This window comes from Canis aureus, chromosome 25, assembly GCF_053574225.1.
Source record: "Canis aureus isolate CA01 chromosome 25, VMU_Caureus_v.1.0, whole genome shotgun sequence".
Lineage (NCBI taxonomy): Eukaryota > Metazoa > Chordata > Mammalia > Carnivora > Canidae > Canis > Canis aureus.
The window spans coordinates 8,718,233-8,745,448 of record NC_135635.1 but is presented as its reverse complement, the minus strand read 5'-3'; the positions used below and the strand labels follow the sequence as shown (position 1 = coordinate 8,745,448).

At 38.2% G+C, this 27,216-nt stretch overlaps 1 long non-coding RNA gene across 1 annotated transcript; it reads right to left on the bottom strand.

Moving 5' to 3' along the window:
* Window positions 1-13,957: 13,957 nt before the first annotated feature.
* Window positions 13,958-26,872, bottom strand: LOC144296954 (uncharacterized). Its single transcript, XR_013363910.1, has 2 exons — window positions 26,609-26,872; window positions 13,958-14,329 (listed from the first exon to the last, which is right to left on the bottom strand). It is a non-coding gene; the product is annotated as an uncharacterized LOC144296954 (long non-coding RNA).
* Between the last annotated feature and the right edge of the window lie 344 nt (window positions 26,873-27,216).

Genomic DNA, 27,216 nt, shown 5'->3' with positions numbered 1-27,216 from the left:
ATCCTTCATACACTAGGAACATCCCAATTATTTGGTTTGGAATGGAATAATTTTGGTGATCACTCTGCTGTTTAACATTCACCATTATTTTAATGTAAATTGTTTTTAATAGCCAAAAAATGCCATCAAGTGCTGATGTTGGTGCTTGAAAACATTCCCATATCAATAACTTTGTAGGAAAAGTTAAATGTGATAAATTGCTCTGAAGAAAGCCGAAGTCTACAACATCCACTATTGTTTGTTTAGAATAGGGCACACTGCAAAATATTTGAAATGATGCCAAGACACTTGAATGTAGCAGATACATCTTTAACCTTTAAAAATCCTCAAGTATCTGGGCAAGAATAATGGAAAACATAATACTGGTGACTCAGCAGCAAGATCAGTATCACCATAATAGATTTATAGGCTCTGTAAAAGTGTTTCAGCCCCACCAACTCCACTACTACCATTTATTTTACATTTATTCCTATTGAGATATTATACTAGCCCTTAAGACTATATCACGTGTATAAAATACAATTATCCTGCTCTCAACATTAATACAGACACCTGAATGCGCATCATTGTACAATGCTATTTTGTAGCATCTTCAAGATAATCAAAGAAGAAAAGGAAAAGATTAAAGTTTTGAATTTTATTTTTAACTAAAATAGCTTCTCCTACTTAAATTGCCAACCTTGCAGCTAAGTGAAACCCTGGGACTAAGTTAAAATAAAAGTATTATGTGGCAGTTTACAGGACCCTTTTAATAAAAGTAGTTGGTGTCTTTCAAGCAAATGTTGCTGGAAAAACTAGGTATCTATGTGCAAAAGAGTAAAATTGGACCCTTTTCTAACATCATGTGCAAAAATTAATCCAATATGTATCAAAGACCTAAACATAAGAGCTAAAACTATCAAACTCTTGGAAGATAACAGGGAAAAAATTCATGACATTGGGTTTGGCAATGATTTCTTGAATATGACAACAAAAGCATGAGCAACAAAAGAAAAAAATAGATAAATTGTATTAAATGAAAACCTTTCATGCATCAAAGGACACCATCAACAGAGTGAAAAGGCAATGCATGCAAATCATATATCTGATAAGGAATTAATACCCAGAATATATAAAGAACCCTTACAATTCAACAACAGCAACAAAAAAATCCAATTAAAAAATAGACAAAGGAGTTAAATAACATTTTTCCAAAGAAAATATACAAATGGCCAATAAATACCTGAAAAGATATTCAATATCACTGATCATTAGAGAAATGCAAATCAAAAACACAATGAGATACTACCTCATGCCCATTAGGATGGCTATAATCAAGAAATCAGAAAATAACAAATTTTGGTGAGGATATGGAGAAATTGGAACCCCTGTGCATTGCTGGTGGGAATATAAAATGATACAGCCACTGTGGAAAACAGAATAGCTATTCCTTAAAAAGTTAAAAATAGAACCACCATATAATCTATCAATTCCACTTGTGGGTTAATATCCAAAAGGATTGAAAGCAAGGACCCAAACAGATATTTGGGCACCCATATTTCACAGCACCCTTATTGACAATAGCCAAAAGGTAGAAGCAATCCACTAGTTCGTTGATGGTTACACAGATAAATAAAATGTAGCAGCCTTAAAAAGGAAGGAGGGGTGCCTGGGTGGCTCAGCTGGTTAAGTGTCTGACTCTTGATTTCTTGGTTTTGGCTCAGGTCATGATCTCAGGGTATTGAGATAGAGCCCTGCATTGGGCTCCACACTCAGTGGGGAGTCAGCTAGAGTCTCTCTCTCTCCCCCTGCCCATCGCCCCTGCTCTCCATCTCTGTCTCTGTGTCTCTCTCTCTCTCACAAATAAATACATCTTTTTTTTTAATAAGGGAAATTCTGACATGTGCTACAACATGGATGACCCTTGAAAATGTGATGCTAAGTGAAATAAATTATAAAAGACGAATACTGCATAACTGTACTCATATGAGATAACTCAAGTAGTCAAATTGTAAAGGTAGAAGGTAGAATGGTGCCAGGGGCTGGGGAGAAGAGAGAATGGGGAGCTATTATTTAATGGGTTCAGAGTTTCTGTTTGGGAAGAGAGAAAAGTAATTCTGGAGATGGATATTAGTGATGATTGCCCAACAATATGAATGTACTTAATGCCACTAACCTAACCATACATTTAAAAATGGTTTAAATGGTCAATTTTATGTCTTATAACTACATTTTAAAATGTAGTTGGTGAGCCTTTTGCCCTCTTTTCTTTGTTTATTCCTCTTTCCTGCTAGCTGGAATGCAGCTGTGATGGCTGAATCTCAAACAATCTTCTTGGACCTCATAGGTTGAGCTTTGCACAACTTTGAGGGCACCATTTACACAGAATATCTAGACTTTTTCCTAAGAGAGAAATATTCTGTCTTGTACGACCACTGTTCTTTTGGATTTCTGTTACTTGCAAACAAGCCTAATTCTAACTGATGCAATAGGTTATCTATCTATCTATCTATCTATCTATCTATCCATCTACCATCTATTTCATAGCCCAAATATTTATAAGCAATAACCAGAGTCCAGAGGCATACAGATTATTATAATAAAGTGAGAAAACTCCAATGTATGCTAAATTCTGAATATTGGACAATCTGACAGGAGAGAAAAGCAATATAAAAATCCCACTATTGAGACAAACTATGAGAGATTCCTAATTCTGGGAAACAGAGTTACAGAAGGGGAGGTGGCTGGAGGGATGGGGTAACTGTGTGACGAGTACTAAGGAGGGCACTTGATGGGATGAGCACTGGGGGTTATACTATATGCTAGCAAATTGAATTTAAATTAAAAAAATAGAAAATAAATAAATAAAAATAAAAATCCCATTTTTCAATTTATTAGGTAATTGCCTCACATACAGTGACAAACACTGTAAAACTACAAAATGGTTCATTAATAGAGGCCTGGGATACTATGCAATTATTAAAAAGAACAGGTAGATATATAGATAAGCTAAAGTCAGAACCACTTGTATAGCTCCATTTTTGTGGGGGGAATAAAAAAACCCTGACATGCATTTACATATGTGGAAAAGAGATATAATAGTAGCTAACATTTATAAAACACACACTATATGTTAACCTCTGTCCTAAGAGTTACACCTGAATTATCTCCATAAATTCTCAAAACATGCCTATTGGTGTGAAATTTCATTATGCCTGTTTTGTAGCTGAGGAAATTGAGGCACAGACAGGTAACATAGCTTGTCCAGGGTCATACAAATATTAAATTTTGGAGCCAGAGAATTAAGCAGATCTACCTCTGAGAGGTGATGATAATGAGGAATTGGATTGAGGCTAATGGTTACACTCTGATTCAATTTCTTTATTATGAGCACATATATAACATTTTTGGTAAGTATTTGGGGATAGGAGGAGAAACGCTAAAGAAATGTAAGGTAATGAAACCATGGTTATGCCCTAGAGAATTAAGTAGGGTTGAATTCAAAAGACATATTCAAGATTTCTAGAGAGGAAACAAAAAAGTAATCAAGAGAAACTTTGAAAATGTAACACATATATGTCAAAACTCAGGATGATAACTCTTAATACATTTCGTACAAGCAGAAAGTATTGCATAGGGGGGAGGAGCAAGACGGCGGAAGAGTAGGGTCCCCAAATCACCTGTCTCCACCAAACTACCTAGAAAACCTTCAAATTATCCTGAAAATCTATGAATTCGGCCTGAGATTTAAAGAGAGACCAGCTGGAACACTACAGTGAGAAGAGTTCGCGCTTCTATCAAGGTAGGAAGACGGGGAAAAAGAAATAAAGGAACAAAGGCCTCCAAGGGGGAGGGGCCCCGCGAGGAGCCGGGCTGAGGCCGGGGCGAGTGTCCCCAGGACAGGAGAGCCCCGTCCCGGAGGAGCAGGAGCTGCACCGACCTTCCCGGGGGAAAGGGGCTCGCAGGGAGTTGGAGCAGGACCCAGGAGGGCGGGGATGCCCTCGGGCTCCCGGGGACAGTAACAGCAACTGCGCGCCCAGGAGAGTGCGCCGAGCTCCCTAAGGGCTGCAGCGCGCACGGCGGGACCCGGAGCAGCTCGGAGGGGCTTGGGCGGCGGCTCCGCGGAGGGGGCTGCGGGGCGGGAGCGCGAATCCACCAGCGCAGGCTCCGGAGCACAGGGCGCCGGGACACAGCCCAGGATCCGGCCTCCCCCGGGACAGGCAGAGGCCGGGAGGGCCCAGGACAGCGAGGACGCTCCTGCCCCAGCTGAGCAGATCCGCGGCCCCGCCCCGGAGCCTCCAGGCCCTGCAGACGGAGTTCCTGCCGGAGCTGAATCCAGGGCTCCAGAGCTGCCCCGCCACTGGGGCTGTTCCTCCTGCGGCCTCACGGGGTAAACAACCCCCACCGAGCCCTGCACCAGGCAGGGGCACAGCAGCTCCCCCAACTGCTAACACCTGAAAATCAGCACAACAGGCCCCTCCCCCAGAACACCAGCTAGACTGACAACTTCCAGGAGAAGCCAAGGGACTTAAAGTACACAGAATCAGAAGATACTCCCCGGTGGTTCTTTTTTTGTTTGTTTGTTTTTGTTTTTGTTTTGTTTTGCTTTTTGATTTGTTTCCTTCCCCCACCCCCTTTTTTTCTCCTTTCTTTTTCTTTCTCTTTTTCTTTTTTTTTGTTTTTTTTTCTTTTTCTTCCCTTTTTTTTTCTCTTTCTCTTTTCTTTCCTTCTTTCTCTCCTCTCTTTTTCTCTTTTTCCCAATACAACTTGCTTTTGGCCACTCTGCACTGAGCAAAATGACTAGAAGGAAAACCTCACCTCAAAAGAAAGAATCAGAAACAGTCCTCTCTCCCACAGAGTTACAAAATCTGGATTACAATTCAATGTCAGAAAGCCAATTCAGAAGCACTATTATACAGCTACTGGTGGCTCTAGAAAAAAGTATAAAGGACTCAAGAGACTTCATGACTGCAGAATTTAGAGCTAATCAGGCAGAAATTAAAAACCAATTGAATGAGATGCAATCCAAACTAGAAGTCCTAACGACGAGGGTTAACGAGGTGGAAGAACGAGTGAGTGACCTAGAAGACAAGTTGATAGCAAAGAGGGAAACTGAGGAAAAAAGAGACAAACAATTAAAAGACCATGAAAATAGATTAAGGGAAATAAACGACAGCCTGAGGAAGAAAAACCTACGTTTAATTGGGGTTCCCGAGGGCGCCGAAAGGGACAGAGGGCCAGAATATGTATTTGAACAAATTCTAGCTGAAAACTTTCCTAATCTGGGAAGGGAAACAGGCATTCAGATCCAGGAAATAGAGAGATCCCCCCCTAAAATCAATAAAAACCGTTCAACACCTCAACATTTAACTGTGAAGCTTGCAAATTCCAAAGATAAAGAGAAGATCCTTAAAGCAGCAAGAGACAAGAAATCCCTGACTTTTATGGGGAGGAGTATTAGGGTAACAGCAGACCTCTCCACAGAGACCTGGCAGGCCAGAAAGGGCTGGCAGGATATATTCAGGGTCCTAAAGGAGAAGAACATGCAACCAAGAATACTTTATCCAGCAAGGCTCTCATTCAAAATGGAAGGAGAGATAAAGAGCTTCCAAGACAGGCAGCAACTAAAAGAATATGTGACCTCCAAACCAGCTCTGCAAGAAATTTTAAGGGGGCCTCTTAAAATTCCCCTTTAAGAAGAAGTTCAGTGGAACAGTCCACAAAAACAAAGACTGAATAGATATCATGATGACACTAAACTCATATCTCTCAATAGTAACTCTGAATGTGAACGGGCTTAATGACCCCATCAAAAGGCGCAGGGTTTCAGACTGGATAAAAAAGCAGGACCCATCTATTTGCTGTCTACAAGAGACTCATTTTAGACAGAAGGACACCTACAGCCTGAAAATAAAAGGTTGGAGAACCATTTACCATTCGAATGGTCCTCAAAAGAAAGCAGGGGTAGCCATCCTTATATCAGATAAACTAAAATTTACCCCAAAGACTGTAGTGAGAGATGAAGAAGGACACTATATCATACTTAAAGGATCTATTCAACAAGAGGACTTAACAATCCTCAATATATATGCTCCGAATGTGGGAGCTGCCAAATATATCAATCAATTATTAACCAAAGTGAAGAAATACTTAGATAATAATACACTTATACTTGGTGACTTCAATCTAGCTCTTTCTATACTCGATAGGTCTTCTAAGCAAAACATCTCCAAAGAAACGAGAGCTTTAAATGATACACTGGACCAGATGGATTTCACAGATATCTACAGAACTTTACATCCAAACTCAACTGAATACACATTCTTCTCAAGCGCACATGGAACTTTCTCCAGAATAGACCACATATTGGGTCACAAATCGGGTCTGAACCGATACCAAAAGATTGGGATTGTCCCCTGCATATTCTCAGACCATAATGCCTTGAAATTAGAACTAAATCACAACAAGAAGTTTGGAAGGACCTCAAACACATGGAGGTTAAGGACCATCCTGCTAAAAGATAAAAGGGTCAACCAGGAAATTAAGGAAGAATTAAAAAGATTCATGGAAACTAATGAGAATGAAGATACAACCGTTCAAAATCTTTGGGATGCAGCAAAAGCAGTCCTAAGGGGGAAATACATCGCAATACAAGCATCCATTCAAAAACTGGAAAGAACTCAAATACAAAAGCTCACCTTACACATAAAGGAGCTAGAGAAAAAACAGCAAATAGATCCTACACCCAAGAGAAGAAGGGAGTTAATAAAGATTCGAGCAGAACTCAACGAAATCGAGACCAGAAGAACTGTGGAACAGATCAACAGAACCAGGAGTTGGTTCTTTGAAAGAATTAATAAGATAGATAAACCATTAGCCAGCCTTATTAAAAAGAAGAGAGAGAAGACTCAAATTAATAAAATCATGAATGAGAAAGGAGAGATCACTACCAACACCAAGGAAATACAAACGATTTTAAAAACATATTATGAACAGCTATACGCCAATAAATTAGGCAATCTAGAAGAAATGGACGCATTCCTGGAAAGCCACAAACTACCAAAACTGGAACAGGAAGAAATAGAAAACCTGAACAGGCCAATAACCAGGGAGGAAATTGAAGCAGTCATCAAAAACCTCCCAAGACACAAGAGTCCAGGGCCAGATGGCTTCCCAGGAGAATTTTATCAAACGTTTAAAGGAGAAATCATACCTATTCTCCTAAAGCTGTTTGGAAAGATAGAAAGAGATGGAGTACTTCCAAATTCGTTCTATGAAGCCAGCATCACCTTAATTCCAAAGCCAGACAAAGACCCCGCCAAAAAGGAGAATTACAGACCAATATCCCTGATGAACATGGATGCAAAAATTCTCAACAAGATACTGGCCAATAGGATCCAACAGTACATTAAGAAAATTATTCACCATGACCAAGTAGGATTTATCCCTGGGACACAAGGCTGGTTCAACACCCGTAAAACAATCAATGTGATTCATCATATCAGCAAGAGAAAAACCAAGAACCATATGATCCTCTCATTGGATGCAGAGAAAGCATTTGACAAAATACAGCATCCATTCCTGATCAAAACTCTTCAGAGTGTAGGGATAGAGGGAACATTCCTCGACATCTTAAAAGCCATCTATGAAAAGCCCACAGCAAATATCATTCTCAATGGGGAAGCACTGGGAGCCTTTCCCCTAAGATCAGGAACAAGACAGGGATGTCCACTCTCACCACTGCTATTCAACATAGTACTGGAAGTCCTAGCCTCAGCAATCAGACAACAAAAAGACATTAAAGGCATTCAAATTGGCAAAGAAGAAGTCAAACTCTCCCTCTTCGCCGATGACATGATACTCTACATAGAAAACCCAAAAGTCTCCACCCCAAGATTGCTAGAACTCATACAGCAATTCGGTAGCATGGCAGGATACAAAATCAATGCCCAGAAGTCAGTGGCATTTCTATACACTAACAATGAGACTGAAGAAAGAGAAATTAAGGAGTCAATCCCATTTACAATTGCACCCAAAAGCATAAGATACCTAGGAATAAACCTCACCAAAGATGTAAAGGATCTATACCCTCAAAACTATAGAACACTTCTGAAAGAAATTGAGGAAGACACAAAGAGATGGAAAAATATTCCATGCTCATGGATTGGCAGAATTAATATTGTGAAAATGTCAATGTTACCCAGGGCAATATACACGTTTAATGCAATCCCTATCAAAATACCATGGACTTTCTTCAGAGAGTTAGAACAAATTATTTTAAGATTTGTGTGGAATCAGAAAAGACCCCGAATAGCCAGGGGAATTTTAAAAAAGAAAACCATATCTGGAGGCATCACAATGCCAGATTTCAGGTTGTACTACAAAGCTGTGGTCATCAAGACAGTGTGGTACTGGCACAAAAACAGACACATAGATCAGTGGAACAGAATAGAGAACCCAGAAGTGGACCCTGAACTTTATGGGCAACTAATATTCGATAAAGGAGGAAAGACTATCCATTGGAAGAAAGACAGTCTCTTCAATAAATGGTGCTGGGAAAATTGGACATGCACATGCAGAAGAATGAAACTAGACCACTCTCTTTCACCATACACCAAGATAAACTCAAAATGGATGAAAGATCTAAATGTGAGACAAGATTCCATCAAAATCCTAGAGAAGAACACAGGCAACACCCTTTTTGAACTCGGCCATAGTAACTTCTTGCAAGATACATCCACGAAGGCAAAAGAAACAAAAGCAAAAATGAACTATTGGGACTTCATCAAGATAAGAAGCTTTTGCACAGCAAAGGATACAGTCAACAAAACTCAAAGACAACCTACAGAATGGGAGAAGATATTTGCAAATGACATATCAGATAAAGGGCTAGTTTCCAAGATCTATAAAGAACTTCTTAAACTCAACACCAAAGAAACAAACAATCCAATCATGAAATGGGCAAAAGACATGAACAGAAATCTCACAGAGGAAGACATAGACATGGCCAACATGCATATGAGAAAATGCTCTGCATCACTTGCCATCAGGGAAATACAAATCAAAACTACAATGAGATACCACCTCACACCAGTGAGAATGGGGAAAATTAACAAGGCAGGAAACAACAAATGTTGGAGAGGATGCGGAGAAAAGGGAACCCTCTTACACTGTTGGTGGGAATGTGAACTGGTGCAGCCACTCTGGAAAACTGTGTGGAGGTTCCTCAAACAGTTAAAAATAGACCTGCCCTACGACCCAGCAATTGCACTGTTGGGGATTTACCCCAAAGATACAAATGCAATGAAACGCCGGGACACCTGCACCCCGATGTTTCTAGCAGCAATGGCCACGATAGCCAAACTGTGGAAGGAGCCTCGGTGTCCAACGAAAGATGAATGGATAAAGAAGATGTGGTTTATGTATACAATGGAATATTACTCAGCTATTAGAAATGACAAATACCCACCATTTGCTTCAACGTGGATGGAACTGGAGGGTATTATGCTGAGTGAAGTAAGTCAGTCGGAGAAGGACAAACATTATATGTTCTCATTCATTTGGGGAATATAAATAATAGTGAAAGGGAAAATAAGGGAAGGGAGAAGAAATGTGTGGGAAATATCAGAAAGGGAGACAGAACGTAAAGACTGCTAACTCTGGGAAACGAACTAGGGGTGGTAGAAGGGGAGGAGGGCGGGGGGTGGGAGTGAATGGGTGACGGGCACTGGGTGTTATTCTGTATGTTAGTAAATTGAACACCAATAAAAAAAATAATAATAATAAAAAAAAAAGAAAGTATTGCATAATGCAACATTTGTCAAACAATACTTGGACACTGAACACTGGCTGGCAACAATAAAAAGCAAATACAATATTTAATAACTTGCCTAGAAGACACAAAAGAATAAAAAAGAAAAATTGAATTAACAATATGGAATTAAAATATCTGATTAAATAATGATATATATAAGGCACAACCTGCTATTCTAAGGGGTGTATTTGTCCAACTCTAGAGGACTGTAGCCCCTTTTCAGTGCCCTGGCCTTTTGTTGTGCTCTGACCAACAACTTGCACTCTCAGTGTCTGAATCTTTGCTCCTGAAGCCTCCTTCCTTTCACTCTTCCCACCATTCTAGAAGATAGAAAGCCCCAGCCCTTGCATCCAGCAGGCCAAGGTGCCAAGGAATCAACACTCCCACACCCACCCTAAAAGTTCTCATCCAGTGATTCATCTCATGAGTTGGTGTATAAATGCTACAGCTTCCTCATCTCTCAGTTGGGGTCATTCTGAGACACGTATTTTTTTTTTTTTAAGATTTTATTTATTTATTCATGAGAGACACAGAGAGAGAGAGAAGGGCAGAGACACAGGCAGAGGGAGAAGCAGGCTTCACGCAGGAAGCCTGACATGGGACTCGATCCCAGGTCTCCAGGATCAGGCCCTGGGCTGAAGGCGACGCTAAACCGCTGAGCACCCCCCCCACCCCGGGGCTGCCCAAGACACATATTTTTAACCACTTCCCAGAGTTTTCTCATAGAATTAAGCTACAGCCAGTCACTAGCTGACTTTATAATGCACCCTTTATTAGCTACCTTTCTTTCCTGGTAATAGTTCCCCACTTTCCTGCCCTCTTGTTTTCCCTATTTTCCAAATAAACTCTCACTCTCAAATCCTTTCTCAGAGTCTGCTTTCTAAAGCAACCAGAATAAGAAAGAAGATTAAAAAAATGCCTTTTTAAACTTTTTATTTAAATTCCAGTTAGTTAACATACAGTATATTAGTTTCAGGTGTACAATTTAGTGATTCAACACTTCCATACAACACCTGGTGCTCATCATAAGTGAACTCCTTAATCCCTATCACCTGTTTAACCCATCCTTCCACCACATTCCCCTCTCCTCTGGTAATCATCAGTTTGTTCTCTATAGTCAAGTCTGTTTCTTGGTTTGCCTCTCTTTTTTCCCCATATGCTCACTTGTTTCATTTCTTAAGTTCACACACGAGTGAAATCATATGATATTTGTCTTTGCCTGACTTATTTCACTTGGCATAATACTCTCTAGCTCCATCCACATCATTGCAAATGAAAGGTTTCCTTCTTTTTTACGGCCAAGTAATATTCGTCCATAAAAATGATATATATATTAAAAGTTATATATATATCCTTCACATATTCTTCATCCATTTATCAGTCAATGGACATTTAGGCTGTTTCCATAATTTGGCTATTGTAGATAATGCTGCTATAATATCAGGGTGCATGTATCCTTTTGAATTAGTATTTTTGTGTCCTTTGGGTAAATACCTAGTAGTACAATTGCTGGGTCATAGGGTAGCTCTATTTTTAACTTTTTGAGGAACGTCCATACTGTTTTCCACAATGGTTGCACCAGTTTGCATCCCCACCAACAGTGCAGGAGGATTCCCCTTTCTCCACATCCTTGCCAACACCCGTTGTTTCTTGTGTTGTTGATTTTAGCCATTCTGACAGGTATGAGGTGATAGCTCACTATAGTTTTGATTTGTATTTCCCTAATCATGAGTGATGTTGAGTATCTTTTCATTTGTCTACTGGACATCTGTATGCCTTCTTTGGGAAAATGTCTATTCATGTCTCCTGCCCATTTTTAAATTGAATTATTCATTTTGTGGGGGAAATGCAATTCCTTAGTAATAAATATGATAAATACAAATTGGAAATCACTGTTTTATATTAAAAGAGCTTTACAGGAGTAAGGAATTATAACAACTTAGGAAAAAGAATCCACTGGAAATCCAGGACGAAAATTTGTGTGGTTGGTAAGTCACTTCTAATAGAGTAAATCTTATACCACTCATTTTTAGCATTGTTATCAAGTGCACTATTTATTGAGCACCTGCTTATAACTGTGCACCTGACTCTAATTTGAATATTTAGCATGCTCAAATTTTTGAGTTCACCTGTGGAGTTCAGTCAAAATAAAACAAAAAAACACTTAAATGGTTAAATCCTACCTTTGCCTAAAACCACTTTGGTTCATCAGGATAAGAGTGACTGATGGATCATTACAATGGCCTGCCCTATATATGCCCCTTTACAAAATACAGAAATATCTAAGATCCATGTGTCTTATAGAATTCTAATGAGGACTCTGATGTTTTAAGTTTAATGTTCAAAAGAATTTTTCCAAATATAGCTAAGAAATTCAATCAATGAACAAATAAAAAGAAACACACCAGATAGCAGCAGCATGTACCAGAGACCTGCTGATCTGTGTATTTAACAAATACTAAGAACCTATTCCACATGTAGCATTGTGCTGGGGGTACTGTGGAGAATATCAAGAACAATACCATATGTTCCTTGTCTTAAAATTACTTAGAATTGGTGCTATTTCTGTCAGGAATAATATCCCTGTAGACCTCTTTCTCAGAATTTATGCAATTCAGATTAGCATGCTGAATTCTTACTTTGAAGAGAAATCAATTGCTAATAAATACTTCTCATATGCCTGTACAATTTAATGTACAAGCCAAACCAAATACTGAATGTGTGTGTCTATTTTTGGGTCTCCATAGATTAAGAAAAGTAATTGTATGTTCATCAGATACCTTTTGTATATCATTGTGCAATTCCCTTTCAAATCTCATAGATCTAATATGATGACCTGTTTCCTACTGGAGATCATCAGGATGATGGTGAGAAAGAACAGATTTAGTTCTATTATTTGTGTTATTATTGTGATATTGGGCCACTAAATGGCCATTCTCAGTAAATATTCCCCCAACTTTTTCTGGGTCTGAGGAGAAAGGAAGGAATTTCCTTCATGGTAGCATATTTTGGGACAGTGTAGTGGTGTCCATTTTCCTGCAAAATATCAAGTCATAGCTCTTTGAAGGAATACTTCAAATGCCAAATGAATAATAAAGAAAGAACAGAGATGTAATTAAAAGATCATAATAAAAATGTAGTTGCTTATAATACATTCCAGGTGTGCGTGTGTATGTGTGTGTGTGCCAAAACTTAATTTTCCAAAAGATTTTATTTACGAGAGAGAGAGAGAGAGAGAGAGAGAGAGAGAGAGAGAATGAGCAGGGGGAGGGGCAAAAGGATAGGGAAAGAGAGAATCCTTTTTTTTTTTTTTTTTTTTAAAGATTTTATTTATTCATGAGAAGCAGAGAGAGAGAGAGAGAGAGAGAGGCAGAGACACAGGCAGAGGGAGAAGCAGGCTCCATGCACCGGGAGCCCGACGTGGGATTCAATCCCGGGTCTCGAGGATCGCGCCCTGGGCCAAAGGCAGGCGCCAAACCGCTGCGCCACCCAGGGATCCCGAAAGAGAGAATCCTAAGCAGACTCTGTGCTGAGTGTGGAGCCTGACACTAGGTTGGATCTTATGACCCTGAGATCATGACCTGAGCTAAAATCAAGAGTTGGACACAACTGAGCCACCCAGACACCCCCAGAAACTTAATATTTTTAAACATTCTTTAATACACATTAAGTTAATATTTATTAAAATACTGTGTGTCAGAACTTGAATCTTTCTGAGTATCTTTTTTGAGGAGTTAATTTTGTTGTGTTTTATACAAAATGCTACTTTTAAACTATTCAGGGGGGCAAAACATATTATACGCACTCTAAAAAGAACATTAATATTTGTTGAGCATTTACTTAGGTTCATATAAAGCTCTACGTATAAAAATTCCACTTAAACTAAAACAATAACATTGTGTTGGGGGTTTATAATATATGTAGTCCTAATAGTACATGTATAAGTTTAATATGGATACAAGAAAAACATACTCAACGATAATATAAGTGTCTGGAGGGGAGAAATCAAAGTATACTATTGTGATTAAGGTTCTCAATTTATTATTCGCAAAAGGAATAATAGGAAATTGATATTGTGCTGATCTAGAAAATCTGAATCTTGAAAAAATTGTACTTGGCATTGACCCTTTAAAGTTGTGAAGAAGGACACTTATGGTAACCCTGAACTATATCTGCAATTTATTGTATTAAAATGAAAAATAAGGATAAAAATAACATTGTGCAACACTTCATTTTCAAATACTGTTCCAAATTTTGTTAACAGCTACAGACATTAAAATGAGGCCACACTAAGGAATTAACCTTGCACATTAAACACATACGCACACACACAAAAAAGGCTTTACAAAAGAAAGGTTGATTGTCCCTCAAAGTTCTCACTAGCCAATGAAAAGTATAACACTGACTTTGTCAACACAGAAGTAGAGAAATACAGCTCCTTGCCATTGTCATGCTTCAACTTCAAATGTAATGACCTGAAGTAGTCAACATGTTGGGTCTGGGTCCAGACTGCCAGGATGCAAATCCCAGGTTCACCTTATGGGAGTGATAACAAGTGAAATACTTAACCATCTCTAAGTCCTATTTCTTCATATATAAAATGGGGATAATCACAGTATCTACTTTACAGGATTGTTACAAGTATTAAATGGAAGATTAAAGTATTTAATACAGTTCCCGGTACATAGTAAGTATTTAATAAAAAAATTAGCTTTGGTTACTGTATTTGTTGTACAGATGACTTGATTTGATGGAGAAGTAAAAAGTCTCTTTGATGTATAAATAGAGTTTGGTATAGAAATAACAATATCCTTACCAGGATTAATGGTGATAAAGCATTTAGTCACAACTTTCAATCTTTGCTATTTTTTTAAAGATTTATTTACTTAGGGATGTCTGGGTGGCTCAGCAGTAGAGCATCTACCTTTGGCTCAGGTCATGATCCTGGAGTCCCAGAATCAAGTCCCATATCAGGCTTCCTGAGTGGAGCCTGCTTCTTCCTCTGCCTATATGTCTGCCTCTCTCTGTGTCTCTCATGAATAAATAGATAAAATAGTTTTTAAAAAGATTTATTTATTTTTAGAAAGAGAGAGAAAGTCAGGTGAAGAGGGACAAGAGAGAGGGAGAGAGAATCCCAAGCAGACTGCACTGAGCACAGAGCCCAAAGCAGGGATCGATCTTATGACCCTGAGATCAAAACCTGAGAGAAACCAAGAGTCAGACACTCAACCAACTGTACCACCCAGGTGCCCCTCAAACTTCATTATTTTATGTACTGCTCTTTCCTTCCACCAAACACTTGAACAGGAAGAGAGAGAAGTAAGGCAAAGCAAAGTTAGTAGTAAAATCAGTACTATGCACTCCTCATCCTGTTCTTGTACCTATAATATGTAGGGAAAAGCCTACAGTTTTTAGGCAACCCACCTGTCACTGAATCTGTCACTGAATTGTTACAATTTCCCCAGTTAATAAATATTTGTTGAGGACTTTTTTTTTTTTTTGAGGACTTATTATGTGCAAAGCAAAATTCTAGGTGTTGGGGAAAATCTGGGCAAAAATCTAGGGGAATTTGCCCTTACTGGAATAGGAATGTATACTATAAAGTTAAAATACTTAGAACTTACATTAGGTATATACAATAGAAGTAGGTGCTTAGGATCTAATCTGTGACCAACGTAATTCAAATTCTCAAAAGCGCAAAACTAGCACACCCTTTGGATCAGTACAATACATGCAGCAGTCCATTAATGTATTGTCATATTGTTTGATCTTAAAATAGAATTTTAAAAAATTAACTAGCAACCAAAGAAAAATTTGCCATGTACTGCCAGTTAAACTGGGAGAAAAGGTATCCCTCTACCCTTAGGATGTATGTTATAAAGATGAGATAAACCTAAAACATATATCCAATAGTAAAAGTGATATTAAAGATACCAAAGGAGTGTTGATAATAATTAGGTTATTGGGAGTTCAAAGGAAAGATTGTATGATCTGAACAGTATTCTGATACTCTGTAATAGCAATCCATAAACTATGAGGTAGAAGAAGTGGAGCCAGACCTTTATGTGAATCAAATGAAAACTATATTCTCTCTGGAAAAATGTTCATAAAGCATGCACTATAATGTTCACATACAATTATTTTTATTACATTGATTATTGATCTTCCTTACATAACAAACACACAAAAAAAATCTTTACCAAGACTATGTCCTCCTTGTTTTTTCACACAAAGATTAACAGCTTCATTCTGGAAAAAGAATTAAAATGCAAACTGGAAGGAAAAAGTTATCTTTAATTCTCCTCAAAAGAAAATTTCATTGAGAAGGTTGTTCTCTTTGCAAAAATAGACTCTAAGGAGTAGTCTTTACCCATAGCAACATTCATGTCATGCGTAACATCTGTAACAATTTTTAAGATTATCGGAGGAAGCAACCTTCAAAAGGGCTTTGCATTGTTTCTTGGGTTTTGTGGATTACTGCCTTCAGAAAAATTGATAAAGCTTATCCCCACCTCCCACCCCCACTTTATTTGCAGAATCACTTCCTGTATCACTGGACACTTTACATAGCTGTTTCTCTTAAATCTTTTCTCTCATGACCTTAAGCAACATTTAAAAATTCACCTCAGTTAATTTACCAAAGAAGACTCGAATGGGCTTTTCCCTGTCATACTGTTCTTAGAATGGGCTTTGTTTTCTTTTCAAAAATAACAAAAGAAAAATGTTTAAAACTTAATCACACGCTTTGCGATTGTTCCTTGGGAGAGTCAGTACATTTCCGTGCAAATGAGAATGTCATATATTCACATTTCATGACAAAATGATTTTAAGGGACTCACTGGCTTTCCTAGCAATAGGCAAAGCTTCTTCCGGGACTACTGACTGAGGTTTTGATGACAATGCATCAAAAATGAGTCATTAATGCATGGAACTTCTTTCTTCACCAAATACCACATAAAGTCTAGAGTACAACATCCTAGCCCTCTGTGCCTGAATGGGTTGCACGTGTTTCAATACAATGATCCCCTCTATCCTTGTAGCAAGTGGATAGGGACAGTCTCTTCTTTAAGCAACCCCCTATGTTCATCCTATTTTACCGTACAAAATTTACTGTTTTTAGCATGTGCCATGGATATAATGGAAAAAGTTGGAAGCACAGTTGCTTGACAAAAGGTTTTCACCATTTCAAAAATATTGCTTTTACTGTTTTCAAAAGGCTTTCTTAAAATACTTTTTTTTTTTAATGACACGGTAAGCATGTAATAGATGGAAACCAGGAACTGGCTTGCCCTTAGACCGTCCAATAGTCTCACTCAGTGGCATGCTAAAAGCAGTAGCTGAAATATTCCTCCCTGATCTGTTTCAAAATAGTAGAAAAAAACATTAGCAGTTTGGGAGTGGATGACTTCATCCAACAGAGATAATATATTTTCTCCCTCTGCCTCAAATCACAAACTAACTTTACTACTTCTAGGACATGTGACTTCTAAAGTTTCTGCAATTCTGTGGCTTCTTTTGATTTGAACTTTGTTGATCCTTCAGAAAAACCCCGTTTTGTTCAAGGTACAACCCAATTTTGATAAAAATATACGTCTTTTCTCAGTTCTTTCAGTTTCTCTCTTAATAAACAGGCATAATTCTTCATTTAGTTTTGTTCTGTGGAGCTATGACAAGAGCACTTTCAAACACTACTAACACATTAACTCTTGATGCTTAGCTAATGAGGAAACTGTAGAAGTTATTATCTTGATTTAAGAGGGGAAAGCAGAGGCATAAAAAGGTAATGATGACTTGTCCAAAGGCATAGTTAATGGCAAATATTTATCAAGCACCTCTGTTCTTAGTATTGTGTTACTATACTTGTATTTTCTGCTTTTTAGCCAGGCCTTTATAGACTAGCCTATCTATGTGTCAGATTAATAATACGTTTATGAACTGAGATGATATGCTATTTTCTACTTATTGAGTGCCAATATTTTTTTAAATTCTTGCAGCTTTCAGATGTAATTGACATAGTTATATATAAGACATATATAACATACTTTGATATACATTGTGATATAATCACAATCAAGCTAATTAACATATTAAGCATAGCTTCATATAGTTACCATTTTCTTTTTTCCACCTAGTTTTTTTAAAAAGATTTTATTTATTTATTTATGAGAGACACAGAGAGGCAGAGACATAGACAGAGGAAGAAGCAGGCTCCCTGCAGGGAGCCTGATGTGGGACTCCATCCCAGGACCCCGGGGTCACACCCTGGGCTGAAGGCTGACTCTCAACCACTGAGCCACTCAGGTGCCCCTTCCCCTAGTTTTATTGAGAAATAGTTGACATATATCACTGTATAAGATGTATGGCATGATGGTTTGATTTACATGTTTTATGAAACTATTATAACAGGTTAACATCCACCTTCTCAATACACATACAATAAGAAGAAAAGAAAAAAGAACATAGGAAAATATCTCTTCTGTGACTAGAACTTTTAGGATTTAGTCTCTTAACAACTTTCTCATGTATCTTATAGTAGTGGTATCTATATTCATTATGTTGTATTTTACATCCCTAGGTCTTACTTACCTCATAACTGAATGTTTGTACCTTTTGATTGCCCTAATCCAAACCTCCTTCCCCCACTCCTACCTCTGGCAATCATAAGTTTAATCTATCTTTCTATGAGTTTAGAGTTTTAAAATTTTTTCTTTTCACATTACACATATACATGAGAGCATACAATTTTTGCTTCTCTCTGTCTCACTTAGGACCATGCTTTCAAAGTCTATCCATGTTGTCACAAAAGGCAGGATTTCCTCACTTTTTTTTATGGCTGAATAAGATTCCATTTTCTATATCTCTCTCACACAACTTCTTTATCCATTCATCCATTAGTGGATACTTAGGTTGTTTCTACATCTTGGCTATTATAAATGCTGCTGCTTTGAACATGAGGATACAGATATCTTTCCAAGGTAGCATTTTCATTGTCTTTGAATATATTCCCAGAAGTGGAATTGCTGGATCATATGGTTCAATTTTTAATTTTTTGAGGATCCTCCATACTGTTTTCCTTAATGGCTGTACCAGTTTACAGTCCAACCAACAGTGCACAAGTGTTCCCTTTTTGCCACATCAATGCCAGCATTTGTTATCTCTTGTCTTTTTGAGGATGGCCATTCTAACAGGCATCAGGTGATATCTCACGTGATTTTAATTTGCATTTCCCTTATGACTAGTGATTTTGAGAATCTTTTCAATGTACCTGTTGGCCTTTCATATTTTTTCTGTAGAAATATCTATTCAGGCCCTTTGCCCATTTTTAAATTGGATTATTTGAGTTTTTTGCTATTGAGTTGTATGTGTTCTTTGTACATTTTGGTATGAGATATATGGTTCACAAATATTTTTTCCTATTCCACAGGATGTTTTTTCACTTTGTTGATGGTTTCATTTGCTGTACAGAAGCTTGTTAGTTTGATGTGGTCCCAACTTGTTTACTTGTGCCTTTGTTACTGTGATTCAGGCGTCATAACCAAAAAATCATTACTAAGATCATGTCAAGGAGCTTTGTTTCTATGTTTTCTTCTAGGAGTTCAATGTTTCAGGTCTTACATTTAAGACTTTAACCCATTCCAAGTTAATTTTTGTGAATGGTGTGAGACGGGGGTCTAGTTTCATTCTTTCACATGCAAATATCCAATTATCCCAGCACCGTTTATTGAAAAGACTCTCCATTGAGTAGTCTTGGCTACCTTGTTGTATATTAGTTACCATATATACTTGGGTGTATTTCTGGGCTCTCAGTTCTGTTCCATTGGTCTATGTGTCCATTTGGTTTTTTAAAAATTTCTTTAAATGATTTTATTTGAGAGAGAAAGTGCACGAGAGAGAGAGAGAGAGAGAGAGAGAGAGAGAGAGAGCAGGAGCAGTGGGGAGAGGCAGATGGAGGGGGGGAGAGGCTTACTCTCCACTGAGCAGGCAGCCTGGCATGGGGCTCAATCCCAAGACCCTGGGATCATGACCTGAGCCAAAGGCAGAGACACTCAACCAACTGAGCGACCCAGGTGCCCCTATGTGTCTGTTTTTATGCCATTACCATATTGTTTTGATGACTATAGCTTTATCTGATAGCTTGAAATCAGAAAATGTGTTAACTCCTGCTTTGTTCTCCTTTCTCTGGATTTTTTTTTTTTTTTTTTCCTGTTTGGGGTCTTTTGTGGTTCCATACAAATTTTAGGAGTATTTTTTTCTACTTTTATAAAAAATGCCACTGGAATCTTAATAGGGATTTCACTGAATCTGTAGATGGTTTCTGGTAGTATTGGAATTTTAACAATGTTAATTCTTCCAGTCCATGAACATGGCATGCCTTTTCATTTAATTGTGTCTTCTCCAATATTTTTCATCAGTGTTTTGGAGTTTTCAGTGAAGAGATTTTTTTTTTTCTGCCTCTTCGGTTACATTTATTCCTAAGTATTTTATTATTTTTGATGCTATTGCAAACAGGAACAATTTATTTCTTTTTCAGAAGTTTCATTACTAGTGTATTACTAGTGTATACTACTGCTGATTTTTGTATATTAATTCTTTATCCTGTAACTTTATTGAATTCATTGATTAGATAGAACAGGTTTTTAAAGATTATTTTGGATTGTCCCTATATAAAATCATGTTGTCTGCAAATAAAGAAAATTTTACTTCTTCCTTTCCAATTCTGATAACTTTTGTTTTGTTTTGTTTTGCCTGATTGCTTTACCTAGGACTTCCAGGACTATGTTGAATAGGAATGGTGACAGTGGGCATCCTTGTCTTATCCCTGATCTTAGAGGAGAAGCTTTCATCCTTTCACCATTGAGTATGATGTTAGCTGTGGGCTTGTCATATTTGGCCTTTATTATGTTGAGATACATTTCTTCTATGTCTAATTTGTTAAGCATTTTTATTGTGAATGGATGTTGAATTTTGTCAGATGCTTTTTCTGCATCTATTGAGATGAACATGATTCTATTAATGTGATATATTCCTGTACAACAGGAATAAATCCCATTTGATCATGCTGAATGATCCTTTTAATATGCTGCTAAATTCAGTTTGCTAGTTATTATTGGGAATTCTTGCATCTATATTCATCAGGGATAGTGATTTATAGTTTTTCTTTTTTATTTATTTATTTATTTATGAGAGTTTTCTTTTCAAGTAGTATTCTCTTTTGATTTTGGTATGAGGACAATATTGACTTCCTAAAAGGAGTTTGGGAGTATTCACTCTTTAGTTTTGGGGAAGAGTTTGAAGAACATTGGTGTTAATTCTTTAGATGTAAATTTAAATAAATTAGTAAAATTCACTAATGAAGTCATCTGATTCTAGGCTTTATTTCATTGAGAGCTTTTTTATTACTGATTTAATCTTCTTACTAGTAATCGGTATATTCAGGTTTTCTATTTCTTCCTGAGTTATTCTTTGTAAGTTGTAGGTGTCTAAGAATTTTTCCATCTCTTCTAGATTGTCCAGTTTGTTGGCATATATTTGTTTATAGCAGCCCCTTGTGATCTTTTGAATTTCTGTGGTATCCATTATAATGTCTCCTTTTCCATTTATGATTTTGTTGATTTGGGTCCTCCCTATTTTTTCCTTGGCTGGTCTAGCTAAGGGCTTGTCAATTTTGTTATCTTTTCAGAAAACTATTTTAGTTTGGTTAATCTTTTCTATTGTTTTTCTGTTATTTCATTCATTTCTGCTCTAATCTTAGTTATTTTTCTTCTACTGCTAACTTTGGGATCAGTTTGTTCTTTTTCTAGTTCGTTAAGGCATAAAATTATGTTGTTTATCTGGGATATTTATTACTTCTTACTGTAGGCATTTATTGCTATGAACTTCCATCTTAAAACTGCTTTTGCTATATCCAATAAGTTCTGACATTCGAAATTGACACATTTTCATTTGTCTCAAGAAACTTTCTTTCCCCTTTAATTTTTTTGATTCGTTGGTTGTTCAACATAGTACAGTATATTGTAGCCAGAGAAGATACTTGATATGGTTTCAATCTTCTTGAATTATCTAAGGCTATTCTGTGGCCTTACGTATGTTCTATCCTAGAAAATGTTCTGTGCTTTAGAAAAATGTGTATTCTGCTGTTGTTGGATAGAAGGCTCTGTATATTTTATTAGGTCCATTTGGTCTACAGTATTGTAGAAAGGTTTTTCTTTCAATAAGAAACTGTTTCCTTATCGATTCTCTGCCTGGATGATCTATCCATTGTTGAGAGTGAGGTATTAAAGCCCCCAACTAGTACTATATTACTGTTTATTTCTCCTTATAGCTCTGTCAATTTTTGCTTTATATATTTAGGTGTTCTGATGTTGGGTGCATAAATATTTATAACTGTCACTTTTTTTAAAAGATATTTATTTATTTATTTATTTATTTATTTATTTATTTATGAGAGAGAAAGAGCATGCTGGGGGAGGAGCAAAGGGGAGGGAATGAATCTCAAGCAGACTCACTCCACGCAGGGCACGGAGCTCAACAGGTGCTTGATCTCATGGCCCTGAGATCATGACCTGAGCTGAAGCCAAGAGTCAAACGCTTAAACTACAAAGCCACCCAGGTGCTCCTACAATTTTTATGCTTCTTGATTGATCCTTTTCTCATTATATAATGACCTTTTTGTTTTTTTATAATTTTTAGTTTAAAGTCTATTTTATCTGATATAAATATTACTAACCCTACTTTTTTGTTGTTGCTACCATCTGCTTGAAAGATCTTTTTCTTTTTTTTTCTTTTTTTTAAAGATTTATTTATTTATGATAGACACAGAGAGAGAGAGAGAGAGAGAGAGGCAGAGACACAGAAGGAGGGAGAAGCAGGCCCATGCCGGGAGCCTGACGTGGGACTCGGTCCCGGGACTTCAGGATTGCGCCCTGGGCCAAAGGCAGAGGCCAAACTGCTGAGCCACCCAGGGATCCCCTGAAAGGTCTTTTTCTATTACCTTGCTCTCAGTGTGTCTTTTTTTTTTTTTTTTAATTTTTATTTATTTATGATAGTCACAGAGAGAGAGGGGCGCAGAGACACAGGCAGAGGGAGAAGCAGGCTCCATGCACCGGGAGCCCGATGTGGGATTCGATCCCGGGTCTCCAGGATCGCGCCCTGAGCCAAAGGCAGGCGCCAAACCGCTGCGCCACCCAGGGATCCCATCAGTGTGTCTTTAAGGCTAAAGTGAATCTCTTATGGGCAGCATTTGTCGAACCTTTTTTTTTTTTTTTAAATCCAGTCTGTCATTCTATGTCTTTTGATTGGAGAATGTTCTTTATGTTCTTTACGTTTAAAATAATTATTGATAGGTAAGGACTTATATTTTTTTACACTTTTACTATTGCCATTCTCTTTATTGTTTTCTGGTTGTTTTGTAGATCCAGTATTGTTTCTTATCTTGCTATCTTTTTTGTGTGTTTTGATGTCTTTGGTATCAGTATGTTTTGACTCCTTTATTGTGTTCTTTAGTGTAATTGCTAAAGATTTCCCCTTTTGGTTACCATGAGGCTTACATAAATATCCTAAACTCATAATACCCTACTTTAAACTGATAACTTAATTTTAATAGAATTTATATACTTTACACTTTTACTTCTTTTCTCTTTCACATTTTAGATTGCTGCTGATACAACTTACATGGTTTTTATATCATGTAACTAATAATAGATTATTGAATTATGGTTACCTTTGCTCCTTTTTTTTAACTTTTTAAAAAGATTTTATTTATTCAAGAAAGACACAGGGGGGATCCCTGGGTGGCACAGCAGTTTAGTGCCTGCCTTTGGCCCAGGGCCCGATCCTGGAGACCCGGGATCGAATCCCACGTCGGGCTCCCAGTGCATGGATCCTGCCTCTCCCTCTCTGTGTGACTATCATAAATAAAAAAGAAAAGAAAAGAAAAGAAAAGAAAAGAAAAGAAAAGAAAAGAAAAGAAAAAGAAAGAAAGAAAGAAAGAAAGAAAGAAAGAAAGAAAGAAAGAAAGAAAGACAGACACAGGAAAGAGGCAGAGATATAGGCAAAGGGAGAAACAGACTCCTTCTGTAGGGAGCCTGATGCAGGACTCAATCCCAGGACCCTGGGATCACGACCTGAACCAAAGGCAGTTGCTCAACCACTGAACCACCCAGGTGCCCCTTCTTTAACTTTTAAACTAGAATTTCTTTGTGCATGATATTGCAGAATCACATTATGACTGTATATTTACCATTACCACTGAGATTTATACTACCTTTTTGTGTCTTTATGATATTAGTGTTCTTTAACTGCCACTCAGAGAAGTCTTTTTTTACCATTTCTTGTAAGGCAAATCCAGTGGGAATGAACTCCTTCAGCTTTTGTTTGGAAAAGTCTTTATCCATCCTTCATTTCTGAAGCACAGCTGGTATAGAAGTCAAACTGGTATAGAAGTCTTGGTTACCAGTTATTTTCTTTTGATATTTTGAATACATCATTCCTGTCTCTGTTGACCTGAAAAATTTCTGTTGAGAAATCTCCTTCTACTCTTATAGGAGTTCCTGTTACGTAACCTCTCTTTTCTCTTCCTGTTCTCAAAATTCTTTCTTTGGTTTTGGACTTTTGAGAATTTAATTATATTGTGTCTTGGTGTAATCCTATTTATCCTATTTAAGTTCAACCTATTTAGGGTCCCTTAGGCCTTAAAGATTTGATTGTCCATTTCTTTTCCCAGGTTTGGGGAGCTCTCAGCTATTACTGCTTGAAACATACCTTCTGTCCCTTTCTCTTTCTCTTCTTCTGGAATTACCACAGTGTGAATATTTCTTCTTTTCATTGCATCCTATAAATCCTGTAGGCTTTCTTCATTTTCTTTTCTTTTTCTTTTTTTTTTTTTTTACTCCTCTGACTAGGTAATTTTCAATGTCCTATCTTCCAGGGTGCTGATCCTTTCTTCTGCAAGGTTGAGTCTACTTTTGAAACTCTGCTGAATTCTTCAGTTCAGTTATTCAAGTCTAGATTTTTTTTTTTTTTTGGTGGTTGCTATTTGCTTATCAAATTTCTTTTTATCCAGCATTTTTTTTTTCAATTTCACATAATTGTCTGCATTTTCTTAGAATTCACTAAAGTTCCTTAAGAGGATTATTCTGAACTCTTTACCTGACAGTTCATAGATCTCCATTTCTTTAGGGTGGATTGCTGGTGCTTTATTAGTTTCTTTGGATGATGTCATATTTATCTGATGTTTTTTGTGATCTTTGATTCCTTACATTAGTGTCTGTGCATATGAAAATCTCCTTTTCCAGACTTTACAGGTTTGCTTAGCAGAGAGAATTCTTTACCTGTCAGTTCAGTTTGGGTTTCTGGAGGTGTCTGTGGGTAATGTTTTTCAGCAGGTAGGGTCTACTATTATGGTCTACTTTGGGACAAGGCAACCGTTTTGAGCTCTAAGGATGGGGATAGGTTGGGAATGGTGAGTCACTGACTAGAGAAAAATTGGGTAGGACTGATGGCTTTGTTCCTTACCCAAGTGAGGCTGTAGTACTACATGCAGTTGTAGATGGGGTTGGAAATTAGCTTCCATACCCTGGCAGGACAGCAAGCCAGGGTGCAGGGCCAAAAAGCTCATTGTGCACTTAATTCCCTGGTCTGGTGAGGCCACCTATTTTGCTCTGCAGGTGGAGAAATCACAGGCTGCACTCTGTTCAAACACTATTGTATATCAGACTGTTGAAAGGGCTATACAGCTTTCCATGTGCTCTGGTTAAGTTTCCTGGTGACAGGCTAAAGGCTGTATTCAGTAATGAGACTATGAATTAGATTTCTTTCCTGGGCACAGTGAGAAGAGGCTGCTCTAAAGCTGGTAAAGCTCTTTGTTGTCTTAACTCAAGCTGACCCACAGGTCAAGTTCCCTGGCCAAACACAGCCACTGGCTTTGCTCTTCAAATTATTAGCTCTGTCTGCCCTTCTCTCAGCTTGAGTATTGCCAGGCCACATAGCTTTCAGATATTTTTGCCAGCCCTTATGGTCAGATGGAGCTAGAAGACACCCTCCGCAGCCAGTGAGGCTATAACTCAGCCCCTTTGCCTGGGTAGAAAAGGGAGGTGATGCTCCAGGCTATCAGTTTCCCATACAGGCTCTCTGGTTGGGAAGGGATAGAGCTACCCTGAGCATTGTCTGTGAATCAATCCCCTAGCCTGACATAATATGGGAACACTCCTTGCTCTGTATTGGCTTTGTTCTGGGAACAATCAGCAATACCTGCTTTCCTCTCAGCTGGAGCACCACTGGACTGCACAGCTTCCAGGAGTGGTCACCATCCAGCCCTCTTGTCAGATGGAGCCACTCTCCACAGTACGTGGGACTGTGACTCAGCACCTTGCTTAGACATGCACAAACTGGGCTCTAGAACCCGCAAAACTCTTTGCTTGAGGATCCAGTTGAGGCGGATCTGCACCCTTCCAAGTTCCTGGGTGAGAGTCCATCCCCAACTTGGCTCTGTGGGTAAGCAAGGTTGCTGGTTGGAATTACTATTTGCCAGTATGAACTCAGTCTGCCAAGATCCATGTACTAGTTGTTGCAAGCCCATTCCCCTCCTGTCACATTCAGATTCCAAACGACTGAGCTCTGAACATCCTTCTACAGTCCTTATGGTATGACATCAGATTAGAGGCTCCCACAAAATGGCCTGCAATGCTGGGGAGGCTGTTCGTACCCCTGGGTTCTCTGCCCACTGGGGGAACCAGACGTTCAGGAGAGACCTCTCTGCATGGTCCTGCGCTGATCTAGGGGAGGGGCAACGCAGCCATTATGTAGTGCTGCTCTTACCTTGTAATGTAGTCTGTCTTGGTCTTTCAGGTACAGAGGGGTGCTTCAACCTCACCTCCATCATCTAGGATTCTCTCAGTGCCATCTTGTTCTTGAATAATTGTTGTTCTTGTGTGGAGATGCAAAGTCAAGAATGATGTTGTCATTCTTGGTGCCACCTTGATGATGTCACTACATTTCCTCTTTTTCAAAAAATGTTTGTGGTGAGAACACTTAAGATCTACCTATGTAGTAAATTTCAAGTATGTAATATGGTATGTGGTCACATCATTGTACATTCTATTTCCAGAACTCAGTTATCTTGCACAACTTAAATTTTTAACCCCTCAACATCTCCCCATTGCCCCCTTCCTTGATCCCCACTGCTTCTAAGAGTTTGACTGTTTTGGATTCTATATGGGAGTCACATAATGCAGTATTTGTATTTCTGTGTCTGACTCATTTCAGCCAGCATAAGGTCCTTTAGGTTCTTCTATGTTGTTAAAAGTGGCAGGGTTTCCTTTTTTAAAAAAGCTGAATGGGATGCAGCGGTTGAACATCTGCCTTTGGCCCAGGGCGTGATCCCAGAATCCAGAATCAAGTCCTGCATCAGGCTCCTTGCAGGGAGC